A 15,103-nucleotide genomic window follows, 5' to 3' on the forward strand; every position below is an offset into this window, starting at 1 on the left:
CTTTGCAAGGGCACAAAGTGTAATTTCATGGAATTGCATCAATTCACTTTTGCCTAAAGTAACTAAGATTGGGAATTTTGTAAAAGCATTTAGTTACTTTTGTACTTCATTATACTTATAATGGAAGGTGTCTGTCTTATCCTACCCGTTCGGCTAACGACCCTCCATTAGTCAAGAGTGCGGTGGGTAAGAGTGGATACCCATTCAATCGCCATTTTATAGGCAATTTCCTTAAACACCCCTTATAGACCAGCTTCCTGAATGAGGCCTACTAACGGTAAGACTGACTGTTTACTCATACATATAATACTAGACTTTTAATGTTATATATAGTATAGGGTGTATTTTACACTTTTAAAATACTAGGTGGTCTAATTTAATAAATTATACTTTTAATTTAACTAAATGTGAACCAAAACTTTATGGATTTATTAAATCTCTTTTAATTATACACCTTAATGAATTAATAAAACCATAAGGGTGTGATTTGAACTTTTCAAAACAATACTAGGGTTTTAGAATTTAACATTTCTAAATTAAAATTGTAATCAACTTTTAAATTCCAAAACTTGAGGGCAAGTTTTGAAACATTTCAAAACATTAGGGTTTAACTTATTTAAATTTCAAAAACAAAAACTTTTAAGTTCAAATTTAAGCTATAAAACCTAAAGCGATTAATTTGAAACTTTTCCAAACTTTGTCAATAATATTCTAGATCACAAAATTCAAATAAGGAAATTAACATTTAATTTGTGGTTATCTAATTTGATTTAGTCCAAATTCTTGCAAGATAATTCACCAAATAATTCAAATAATTAAATCTAATCATATAAGGAAACAAATATTTGATTAATTGGTAATTATCTTCTATTTTGGTAAGGATATTCACCCAAAATCAATAAAAATCGGATTTTATTCATCAAAAATGTTTTTGGTAATAATCCTAAGCCACAATAGCACAAAATCCCAATTTTCCCTCTTTCTGACCAGCTAACTCCTCGAGTCAGGCATGAACTCGACGAGTTCATCTATGGACTCGGAGAATTCATCCTCCAGAAACCCTAAATTTTGAATTTTAAGCAAGGATAATTCACAATAGCATCAAATACATCAAACAAACAGCCATGGCTCTGATACCACTGATGGGTTATGAGCAAAACATCATTCTTATGGTGTACATGCAAACCCTAATAGCTTTTGGATCTAGTTTGTCTAATGAACATGTAATTGAGTATCCAAAGCTATAAACCCTAGATCTAGCATACAATTAATCATATTAACATAAGATTGGGATTTAGATCTTACCTTCATTCTTATGTAGCAATAATAATCTCAAATCCTCCTTTGTAATTGATTTAGAAAGCTTAGAGTCACAAGTGTGTCACTCCTCTAATGGCTCACAAACACCAAGAGCAAGAGGATGAAGAATGATAAGAGAGGAGGCACCCAAAAACGTGTAGAAACCCTAAGGAATTAGTTGGCCACGTTTTGGTGCCCTAGGGGTCCTTAAATAGTGAGGCTATTAGGGTTATCTAACAAGGAAACCCTAATTTGATTGCTTAGGCCCTAAGCAACCCATGGACTCCCTCCTTAGAGGCCTTGGATGATTTCTAATGGGTTTCCCCATAGAATTTGTCCACTCCATCCTCTATGGAGTCCATTAGCCTAATATTCAACTATCACACAATTGACAGTTCTAGTCCCCTTTATTTAATTAATATCTTTTAGCCACAAAATTAATTCTTATTAATTCTTCACTAATATTAATTAATTAATTAAACAATATGATTTCTCCTTTAATATGTTATTCTCATAATATATTAATAAATCATAATTACTCCTCTCTCTCTCCATAATTCATCCTATCAAGTTGCTTTGGTGAAGGCAACCCAAAAGGACCATGAACCATCGGGTCAACTACATACCAAAATAGTTATGGACTTAGACACTAATCCAACAGCATGTACACTTAGGAGTGTTAGAATGTTCATATCCCATCAGCTTCTAGTTCCAGAGAGCCGAGATTATGAAGCTTTAGTAGAGTAAACCTTAGGGTTTGAAGCTAGGAAGTATTTATGGGGTTTCTATGGTATATAATGCAAGATACACCATGCATGAACGCCAAGATCAGACCTTTAAATAATTTTTGGGTTTAGGAAGGTGAGATCTATATGTTAGAGAAACAGATATGACCTCAGAATGTCAAATGATTAATGTCATGGGGGGAAACTCACCGAGTCCATTAGAGAACTCGACAAGTCAGATCGGGTTGCCCCTTGATTCGTGACCAGTGGTAACCCGTCGAGTGAAAGGTTAACTCGACGAGTCGATTGAGGCCTTAGGTGGATTCATAGGACATACATGGACTCGCCGATCCACCCGAGTGCACTCGACGAGTCTGAGTTGATTTCAGTTGACCTTTAGGATGGTCAAACTAATTTAAGAGATATTGGGGAAGGGTAAAATAGCCTTTTACCCATTATTAGAGAGGAGGATGTAAGGAGTGTATTGATTAGAGATATTATCATTTTGATAGGCGGAGGCTAGATCGGGGATTCGGCCATGAGAGTTTTCTAGATATCTTACGAGGTGAGTCTTCTCACTATACATCACCCACAGTGGTATCTATGTGCAGACCGGCGTGGTCTTATATGTATGTGTATGATTGAGATTTATGTGCATTGTGTTATATTTATGCTATGTGTTATATATACTGGACCAACAGGTCCAACGGTTCATGAGGCAAGAGGGTCCTCAATCAGACCGGACCGAAGGGTCCAACAAGCTAGACCGAACTAGAAGGTCCAATGAGCTACGGGACTGGAGGCTCCCGCTGAGACACATTGATCGAAGGGTCATTCCGAGATATAGCCTCAAGTGGCTTATGTGTTGTATGTGTATTTTGGGGAACTCACTAAGCATTTATGCCTACTATGTTATGTGATATGTGTTTCAGGTACTAGCGATGATCGCGGGAAGGCGTCGGCATGATTTTTACACACTGATAGAGCATTTTGTATTTGAGATTCTGGGATATGTTTTATCGTGATAACATTTGATACACCTGAGTTTTGAGATGATTTGTATGAGACATGTTTTGTTTGAAAAATGAAAAAAAATGTGTAACTTTTCACGTTGTTACACCAGGCTCACACATATAAAATCAGAGAACAAGCACGAACTAGGGTTTCTCTGGACAAAGGGGGAAGTAAGGGAGGCTAAGAATGAGGCTTAAGGCCTTTAAATAGGGTGCAAACCCTAAAAATTACGGTTTCATGTTTGGCCTTCAAATCATCGAGTTGGGACCTTCCAACTCGTCGAGTAGACCCTAGAATATACGCAGCTGGAAAGCTCTCTACATGACAAGTTGGAGCCTCCCAACTCGTCGAGTTCCATTCCAAAAACTTGAAAATTTTATATATTTATTTCATACCTGGACCAAGTGTTACGACCATATCAAAGCATAGTACTACTTACACTTAAGTCCTATTATGTATCTCAGGTTTTAAGCATAGTAGCTTTTAATCAAGTATCATTCATGATAGCGATCTATGAGAAGATCTTGATGTGGGTGAGTTCAATACTAGTTCACTAACAAGTACCTATGAAACTTGGTTACAACCACTTGCCTACTTTCATCTAGTGTGAATCAACCAATCCAATTCATATTAGTCTTACTTCATAATTTCTCCCACAATTATAACCAACTATGAACTTTTAGAATAATAGCATTTTTCATGGATTAAACATGTTAATATAGAACACAACAAGTATTAATGCGATGATTATATCCTAATATATCATAATATTATCTAATATTTGTTGTTATAATGTTCCAATATCCAAATACTAAATCCAAATCAAAAACCCATTTCTAGAATAATAAAGTTTCATAGCTGAAGTGTACCATTCATACTTAGCTCAAAAGAATGACTTTATCAGTGGATCTGACAAAATTTAATTTGTGTGAATTATGTGAACACTATCATCTCCATACTTATTTGTACTCTAAGTGTAGATAAATATCTTGGAGAGTATTATTGGTGTTCTTTCGTGACATAGAGTCTCTTAGCTTGATTAAGTATACTCTCTAAGTCACAAAGATTTCTAGGTAATCCTTAAATGGCAGAAATCAACATAGTTTTTCAATGATCCCATTCATCCTATCATATTTGAATTCAACTTCTAAGTAGTGTATTCTTATTTTTTAGTAGATTGTGTCATTATGTTTTTCTTGGACCTCATTCCAACAAAACTTACCCTTCATTCCATAATGAAGTCAAATTCCAATTATAATTCATAATTATTTATATTTGTTTAGAAATTAACATCTTGTGTAGCTCTTTCCATATAGATCCTTTCTAAACTGATTGTCTCATATACATTCTCTTAGTTCTTCTAAAGTACTTTTAGAATGATCTCTCTTAGTCATCCAGTGACTTAACCTTGTATTCAATTAGTATCGTATGACATGCTTACAGCATGATCAAATACCATTTCCTATGCATAATATGGCGTAAGTAACGAATTCATCTGCCAAGAAAATAGAATATGTATCATTTCATCTAGTTCAAACCTATAAGCTATGTAGTTTTGAGGCTAACTCAAAATGGTGCCATATGACAATGCCAAGAATTCCCCAATAGAATTTTGTGTCTTGATCCCTTTCAAGATATTTCCAATATATGCATACAGACATGAAACTTTTAACATTCATGTTACCTATCCCTTATAGATTTTACATTCCAAGAATGTATATTCTCCTTCCTAAGTCTTTCATTTTAGAAATACTATCCGAGTCACGGTGAAAATGACCTTGCTTAGTCAGAATGTGATTTCAAATGATTAAGTATGTCTTGTTCATACACGATTAGGTATGCTCCCACTATTTCTTAGTAAACACACATGTTCTATTCATTTTGATATAAAATATACCTTGTGCTTTTACATAAAATGATGATTGCAACATTAAGATGTTTGCTTTATATCCACAAGTGGGTATCAAGTTTTACACATTTTTTAGGATAACTTGGATTAAGAAAACCTTTAGGCTAGTCTATATAGATATCTTCCAGTAGATGTCTATTAAGAAAAGCGGTCTTTCTTGAAATCTACTTACTATATCTCATATTAAGAATATGAATTTATAGCAAATAATGTCCTTGTTGATCTAATCATAGCTACCTGTGAAACAGGTTTGATCACAGTCAATGTCATGAGTAGGATGAGGACCATAGTCAATGACATGAGTATGAGAAAATCCTTTTACTACAAGTCTTGCTTTAAATGTGTATAGTTATCAATGTAATTTATTCTTTTTAGAAGAATCATTTACTCCTTCTAGCCTTGCTATAGGGATAAATTTTAATCAAGCCCATACTTGATTCTCATACATAGATTACATCTCATGTTCATGACTCTAAGTTATTTATCAGATTCGAGATCTGACATAACATCTTGGTATTTGATGGATTTTACAGAAACCATCAATGAAAGCTCATCAATGAGAGATTCCACATTTCTTAAGTCATAGATGATTTCTACCGTAAATGCGAACAATTTGTGTTTGTGAGTAGCTATTATTCAAGTTTAACAGTCCTTGTTAAAACTAGTGCCAACTATTAATACATAAGGTTATGGTTCTTGAGCTGCTTCAAGTTCCATGTACCTCCTACTTGCTTTGTCATTAGAAACTTACTTTCTACTAACTTAGATTTCACAAGAATAAGAGAACCTATTCTTGGTGGGTTTTCATGTAATAATCTAAGCCACATTTAGAGTATTATAAAAATATGTATTTAGTATATTTTGGGTTTAGAAGCTTTAGTCCAACATCGGCCTCAAATCCATAAAACATTTAGTAAGATGAGGATGGAGCCTTTCATACTAAATCTTATAAAGTGTTTAATCTACTTATTATTTGGTATTTGTATTCAACATACAATTTAATAGTGATAAAGTATTATCCCAAAAAGATTAAATGAGGATATTTCTACTGATTAGAAAGTAAATCATACCAAGTAAGATTTAATTCATCTGTTATTATCATTAAGGCCTTAGATGGTTCTTACGGGTTTGTATTTCAACTTTTGAAATCTTCAACAAAGATTTCACAATTATCCTTTACCACATAAAATATAATTAAAACTACTATAGTTTTTAATAAAGTTGACTTAGTATCTTCTGTTTAATCTCAGACATTTATTAGAAAGGAAGTCATACACCAAAGTGTATAGTTCCTAAATTATTTTCTCTACACTTTAGTGAAAATATCATTAGGAATCCTTTACATATACATAAGGTTCACATATGTAAAAAAAAACTGCATTATTTCCCTTCAAAGATCCCTTTCTTGAAGTTGGAATATGTGAATACCATTTATATAATAAAGATAAAAATGTCAAAGATAAGTTTGATTTAAAACAAGTTTAAGTCAAAAGGTTCTTGCATATAGAACTTAATTTTATTTATAAAAATGTTGATATTTACTTTACATTTCTATTAAGAGATCTAATCTCTTAAATAGAAGTTAATCATTTGAGAATATGAATATTATCGTTATGAAAAACGATAAAGTAAATTATCAAACATTTGAATAAAATAACTGAGACATAAATTTACACATGCTAAATTAAAACATACATTGTTCCAAAACAAATATTAATTTATATTACAATTAATTTATGTTCTAAGCATAAATAATAAACTAAACTCCGAGTGTAGTTCCAACTTTATTGTGCTCTGCTTGGTTACTCTTCAATAAATATTTGGAAGCCATTTACAAATATTATATTAACATTTAAGTACCAAGTACCTAAGTGTTATATGAAAAGTATGACTTATATCTAGTAGATACTAGAAGTACTAGTCTCTTCCAGACATTCTTTGCAAATGAGAGGAGTAAATCCTCTTCTAGTGTCCAATTTCTTCACAAAAGAAACAAGATCCATCTATGTGGGCTTTAGTAGATTTCTTGGGCTTAAGGTGTTCAGTCCACAAAACATGGGCCTCTTAGATCATACTAGGTGACTCTTAGCCTTGCATTATTCCAATGTTTAAACTAGCTTTAAATAAAATATCACTGTATTTATTGAAATATTGCTTGACCTGTTATATCATCATATATGTGTTTAAATTATCCAAGACTTCCTAGAAGTCATGAATAACTATTCCTATCTTGATATCAGAAGCATCTTTAGCATCACAGTGATGCCTTTACTAGGTATCATGTTCAGGTTTATTACTTAGAGCAAATAGTTTAGGACTGGGACTTTTAAGTGTATACAACTTCATATCTCTCACGAGATTGTTTTTTTAAGACATGAACCCATTCATTAAAGTTGTATCTATTGAATGTTATTGTTTCATCAAGTCATTAAAGAAAATGACAATTCATGATAATAAGAATGAATCATTTAACTACAAAATTTTAACAAACTTCATTTAGTATTTTCAATATTTAATCTTCAATAATTAATACCCTTTTAGTTTCTAAAAACATTAATTAGCAAAGTCTAGGATTCAAGTTGCTAAACAAATAAATGGTTAGGTATCCTTTATCCCATTCATTTGAATTCAACCTGGTAGATATAGATTATCAATTTTATCTCACTATATAATTCCTAGATTTATGGGATCGCTAATAACAAATTTAATTAGACATGTTTGATCCCATCTATGCCTCAGAACTCTCTTTCTTAGGTATCCATTTTCAAAAAAGATTTCCGATCAAATCATCCAATTTGAAATACATGTGTGATCGGCTTATAACTTGGTTATAGAAATCGCGAAGACACCCCGGCCATCAAAAGATAACAGTAAGCGGTTAGGTATCATTTATTCCACTAGTACATACAAGAGATGTGCGAGTGTTCTTCAAAAAGATTACATAGATTTGAGGTTTCTAAAATAAGGGTCTTTATATGTTTTATAATTGTAGTTTAACAACATATGATATCATGGTTATTACATACATATAATAAACATGGTATCAATTTTCAAAAGAAAATCAATTTTAAAGGTTCTAAATAAAAAGTTAGTTTTTATATAATTTGACGCAATTCAATTTTAATAACCAGTACTAATTTTGAGTGCATTTGAAACTTTTATATCTTTAGTACAACTTTATTTTATTACTTATATATATATATATATATATATATATATATATATATATATATATATATATATATATATATATATATATATATATATATGGATTTTGTATAAGTTGCAAAAATCACCATTTTAAACTTATAATGAAGTATTTCAAAATTTGTCGTTATTAACGATTTTATAAAACCGGGTTTTATTTTTAAAATAATAACTTGTTACATCTTATGTCTAATTTTGAAAATTCAAACTCCATGTGACGTTTATTGTGTCCAAATTATTTTAGCATGTGACAAACTAATTTATCAACCACACATAATAATTGCATAAAATAAACAACATAGACATGCATAAAAAAACATGTGCATAAACATAACCAACTAATGATATTTTTTGTGAGCCAACACAAAAGAAGCCAAGTCCATTCCTAAAGAGACATTTAAGGGGACCAAAAATTTTCTTGTAATGTTGTTGTAGAAGCTCCCAGTTGAGTAAACATCCATTGCTTGCAAAAGATTTAAAGGGCTTCTTTAAAGGTAAAATGTCATCTTTCATGACACTTTTCAGAAACTGTCATCTTTCTGTTCAGCACACGTGTAGCATTCATGACACTTTTCAGAAAGTGTCATGTTCTACCCAGCATATGTTGAACTCGAAATTTTCCCTTTTGTCTTTAAAAAAAGGTTCCAACTTGGTTTCTTGTTACATTTTTGTGCCAATAAATTATTTCTAAAAACTAATCTATTACTGTGCAAATATAAACAAGAAAAACTAATATATTTAATTATTACATATCATACGAATAAATAAATTAGTACAACCATTTTTACAACAAAAATAACAAACACAACAACACAACAAATATAATGGTATTTGGCTAATTTATGCACATCATACACATCAACATACACATAAAACAACCTTTGTTTTTGTAAGACAATTTTAAATGAAAAAAGATACATGAAACTTTTGTCACATAAAATAACAATTAAAAAAATTGTCAAAGAAAATATGTATGAACTTATTTCTATATAAAAACAAGTTATCCATATCCTCCAAAAACTAAGATTTCCAAAAATCAAAAAATCTAATCAAACTTGCAAGGTGTCTCTAATACCAATTGTTAGGTTTTAGTTCAAAAATAGTTTCATAAACTTGGAAAAATATGGCAAACGAAAGACTTTAATTTTTGAAATAACATAAACAATTTATACCCACCAAGGATCTTCTTGAAAGTTATAGAAAGATTAAAATACCAACCAAAGAAGAGGTGAAGAAATAAGATTTGTAGTTCTTTGGGTCCTCTTGGGAGGCTTGGAAGTTGATGAAGAATGTGGAACCTTTGAGACACCAACAATGACTCAACTTGATGTAGATGCTAGTCCATAAACTCTTAAACCCTTAAACTTTAAGTTCATAAGCAGTATTTAATTAAAGAAGACTAGAAGATGCAAGTATTCTTGAAGAAAAGAAGAACAAAAAGGGAGAGAGTAACATGCGCAAAGTATGTTACGGTTTTAAGAGGAAGGAAAGAATGAGCAACATTTCAAGAATGCAAGACTCTTATTTATATGCATAAAGTGAAAGTATTAACCATTAGGTCTTAACACTTTAAGCACATATGTCCCCGTGTCATAAACATGTCTCCCATGTTTCATTTCTTTTAAATAAACTAATGGAAAGCCCATAACTCCTTTATCTTCATCTAATTTTTGGAATTTTAGTAATAAAAAGAAGTTAGTTTAAATTTGATAAACTCAAGTTTTAAAAAATATAAACTTTGTTTTTTGAGTAAAAGACAAAAGGGTTTCAACTAATCCAAAAAGTTATACAAAACTTATTAATTCGTACCATATGATTTATGTAATATTATATTACTTGCTAATGAAAATTATTATTTCTATGAAATAAATAATTTTCAATTTATTATAAGAGTTTTATTGAATATTTATTAAAATAAATTTCTAATAAATAATCAATTATATCAAGATGTTGTTAGTGTGACCAATTAGTATCATATGTTAATTCACAATATCAATTTTATATGATTCTTGAGCATACTAGACTTTTCATATCTATACACCAAAGTAGGCGAATTTAGATCTTTATTTTCGATAGATGTTTAAATCCTCCTTGTCACTCCGAAAAGTTACATGTTAGTTCTAATATCTTAGTCGAACGTAAAGAAATCTGAACACATAAAGAGAGCTTATATTGTATTGTTGAATTCTACCAAGTTGAATGATCACCACCACGGTGTTCACCAGCAACAACATTAACAATTGTAGATGAAAAATCCTCCAAATCTTCAAAGCACGGAGTACATCAAATATGGTCCAAACTCGAAAAAAAAACAACCATTAATATTAGCATGTGTCTTAAGATTTATCCCAACAAAAGTATATACAATAGTCTAGTCAATTGTGTCATACCCATGATCTTACAATTCGAATGTTACCTTCTTAGTAGATTATAACACCTGGATTTTTGAACTAGGTATACCTTTAAAATTTTACTTATTGACAACCTTATAAAATATTTTGGTGTACACTAGCATACAAAAATACGATAAGTTATCACCAAGAATCATACAGGTTCTGATTGGGGTGCTACAATCAATTTAACATGTAATACAACATCAACAAAACATCATAAACTATAAAGCTTTGTAAATAACTTCTACAATAATATAACAGAATAACATATATCATCAATTATTAAAATAACTTACATCAACAAATAAACATCACATTAATTACATTCATTTAAACCATATTATTGGTTATCATCTCGAGACTTCTTATGACACCTACAAGTATTATTTCACCTACTTGATAACATCTCTAAGGCTAACCAACAATCAACACTACCAAGATACACTCATATCCAAGTCAACATCGTTATTTATCACATGTTACTAAGTATTGTGTGCAAGAATACACAGATCTAGACCAACGGATGAAATTAATCAATGGACATGATTTGAGAGTGTATGATATTATAATGGGGTAACATATACCATATAATCACACAATTTTTAGCAAAAGAGTATTTTGGACAATTAACTACATTTATAAAAGGAAATTTTCATATTTTTAGGGATGATTAATTCTCTTAATTTTAAAAAATCTGAATTTTTTAATTAATTCAATTTCAGTTTTTACCGATTTTATTGTCAGGATATTTTTTGTTAGAATGATATTCTTTCAGAATTTTATTCTAATAGAATATTATTGAAGAAAAACAAAATTCTTGAATCAGATGTTTAAAAATAACAAACATTGTAATATATTCTTATACATCCGAACTTAAATACAAATTCATACATATTCTTACAGACCAAAAATCCTTATACATTTTGATATAATTATACATATTCTAAAAGAATATCAACAAAAATGATTAAAATTCTTAAAAAATAACAACATTCTTAAATTGTGAGTATGATCAAACTTTATCCATTCTTCAGGTTATTCCTATTAGGTCTTAAACGTCTTCTTCCAACCATTCCTATCACAAATCCAACAAAAACCAATAATTGTTAAAAACATGTTACTTACAATTAACTATCACTTAGTATATTCTGGTAGAATACATAGAATATGACAGAATACATCAATTTTATTCTAGTAGAACAAATTCTGATAGAATACATTTAAAAGTATTGTATTTACTGCTAATATAATTTTAGATTTCAAATATACAATAACAAGGGACAATAGAAATTGGAATTCAAAATCACAAATTGAACCAAAATAATACACAGACAAATTAATTATCTTTTTAAACAATTAGATACAACATGTGTTGCTAGTAATTCGGACAGAATGCATATCACAAGGTTACATCTTTAAATTCTCTTTCAGGCATTTCAACAAACACTTGTTAGGCATTATCATCAAACAAGCCAAAAACCATATTTGATTTACTTGCAATAGTTTACCTATAAACATAATTTCCAGCAACATATTTGATTTAGAATGCATACCATGAGGTTCAAAGCCAAACACCCATACTAGCTACTGATCTGCCTTACTTCTCTCTTCCAACTGATTTTGCCGACAACGAGATGGGAACCCACGATGGATGGTCGAGGATCGACAGTCCGCCCTCAATTTGCATTCGTCCCTGCCACCTCCCTCCCATCACGATTTCTAAACCACCGGACCATCATTCGACTTTCCTCAATCCCCTGATGCCTTCTCGATCTGATGAAGACGATGATGAGGACCGAAGTCCCTTTCTCATCTCTCCTCGTGAATTTGCTTGACCCTCACTAGTGCCCTTGATTTTTGACTTCTCCCATTCGATCATTCCTTATTCTTGATCTGTTGAAGAAGACGCATCACCAAAGAAAAGGGTTGATGATTTGCATCAGGGTTATGGATATGATGGTTTGAAATAAGTCAAATAATAGTAGACGTGACTACAATACACATACTCCATAGATTATACAACACATATCAGTAATAATATGTGTTAGAGTAGAGTTACCTTGTTAATTACCAGGTTAATTCCAACTTTTGTCTTTGAGCTCCGTTTCCTTTCATCTTGCCACATACACACACATAATCAACAATTTAACAAGTTCCTTAGAACCTCTAACAACTTATGATGGGATAAAATTATGACTATTTTTCACCAAACTAATTAAAATCCATTATACAACTGCTACTGGCTTAACCCCGCTAGTTGTTAGCCAAATCTTACATATCTGGTAGCTCTTGTAAATTAGGGTTTATAACCCTCACTGTCTAGACTATATATTTAACATAAGATTTCTCACTAATCTTACCATCGAGTTCCTAACAAAACCATATCATGAACTCTTGTAACATACTCAGGTCTTACAACCCTCTATGAAATGTTACACAAATGTAATCACACAATAACAAGATAAAAGATACCTCAGTTAATCCTGAAACCCAACCCTCATATCCCCATACACCCGTATAATATTCTCGTCATAAAATTCTTGGAAGACCTCCAGAGCTCCTCCCGGTCAATTGTGTAAAAGCTCCCACATGACACGCATAAGAGCTATTTACACCTAAGCTTATGTCCAAGAGTTACGTCTCGACATGTTTGAGATCGTACCACAATTTAAGCCACATGTCCTCTCCGATCACCATGTGTCTCGACCATTCAACGTGTGTCCAAGACCAGACACCTCAACACTTATCGTGTTGTGTTTACATATAGCACACAATGCGAATTACCAGTAATTGCAACATAATTTTCAAATGATCATAACTTCTTCATATAAACTCTGTTTTTGACAAACTTTATATCCACATAATCATATTCGTATAAAACTACAATTTCCTTTAACTATATTTTTCTAAACACCAATACACCACTCAGAGAAACCACAAGCTTTATTTCTCCTACTTGTCATATAAAAAAGTTGTATTCCTATCAACCATAGTTGTTATAAAAAAACCGGTATTACATAAACTGACCATCTTCCAACATCAAATCAGTATACCATGCCACTACACCAATCACATCTATAAAATGATACAACATATATATCATTGATGTCGAGACAGACAACACAATGATAAGAGAAAACATGGTTTCGATAGCAATAACTACTTGCCAATTGTAGACTCCTCTCCAACATCACCTTAAACAATGTCTTCAAAAATTGCAAATAAATAAATAAACCATTTGGGAAACCAAATTCCATGGCCTTAACAAACATGATGATGTGAGAATTTATTTTAAAACTATATTTTTCTATTTTTTAAATGGGCAATGTTATCGTCGATAAATCAATTCTAAAAGCATATGCATTTCCCTCTTTCAGAAATCCCTAAAACTTCTGTATCAAAACCTTCTTTATGGTAGCAGAGATATTGTTTCCATGAAATTATCCTAAAAACAAACGAAGGATAAAAATACTATATCAATGCAAACAAAAGAGAAAAAACTTAGCTATGACAGTTGATACCTTCTTGATAATTAAAACCATACCAATACACTCAGTTTAGACAACTTCAAATAAACGAACGACCCATCCCGTGAACTTCCATCTGTCGGCATCAGTATTGACGTCACTAATCAAATGATATTGTGAACACATTTCAAGCACTACCATGGTTCCAACACTCATACAAAAAACAACATATATATTTACAATTGATAGAATACATGCATTATTTATACAAACAAAAAACATCAGTTTACATACTAAATTAAGAAAAATATATTTGAACGGATCAACTTGTTACAATGCAATTTGGAGGTACAATGAATCGGACAACAACGGAACAACCAAAAGATCACATGATGCCATTAAATATCCAAAATACAACCTGTAACCACAACCAACTCAAGAGCCAACCCTAATCGAATGGCATGTCAAAAACAAAGGCATCCCAAAGGCTATTATTCCCAAATAGAGCTTCATTAGGCGTATCAGGTGGTCTAGAAGCACATTAATTGCAACAAATTAGTAATAATCCACTTAATTTATGTATATATTATATAGATTCAATATGTATTAATAATTGGTTTTGTTAGGTTTTAAGATACCATAAGTTATTTTGGTATTTGAAAAAAAGGATAACATATTTTCTCACATATATAGGCATGCTTTTCTTGATATTAAGAAGGAAAAATTTGTTAGTTAGGTTTCAAATTTGAACATTAATACACTTTTCATCTCTTAATACATTGTAACTCAATCCACATTATGGGCTTCGGAACTCGTTTAGTTGAGCACAAAGCCATCGTATATACCCTTTGTACTCTGCTCTTATTTTAAGGTGGGCGTTTAGGATTGTTTTTCAAAACAACTTATTGACTTATTGTATTTTGAAAAGTTAATAATTAAAAAAAAATGTGTTCTAAACTAAAAAGCACTTTTCAAAATAGTTTTTCAGTGGCTTGAAAATGACATTTTAAAAACATATAAAACTTGGATTTTAAAATACCTTTTAGCTTATCAATCAAGATAGCTTCAAAAAGGATATTTTAGTGAGAT

Source organism: Lactuca saligna, chromosome 9, assembly GCF_052625555.1.
Source record: "Lactuca saligna cultivar CGN05327 chromosome 9, ASM5262555v1, whole genome shotgun sequence".
In the NCBI taxonomy this organism is placed as follows: Eukaryota; Viridiplantae; Streptophyta; class Magnoliopsida; order Asterales; family Asteraceae; genus Lactuca; species Lactuca saligna.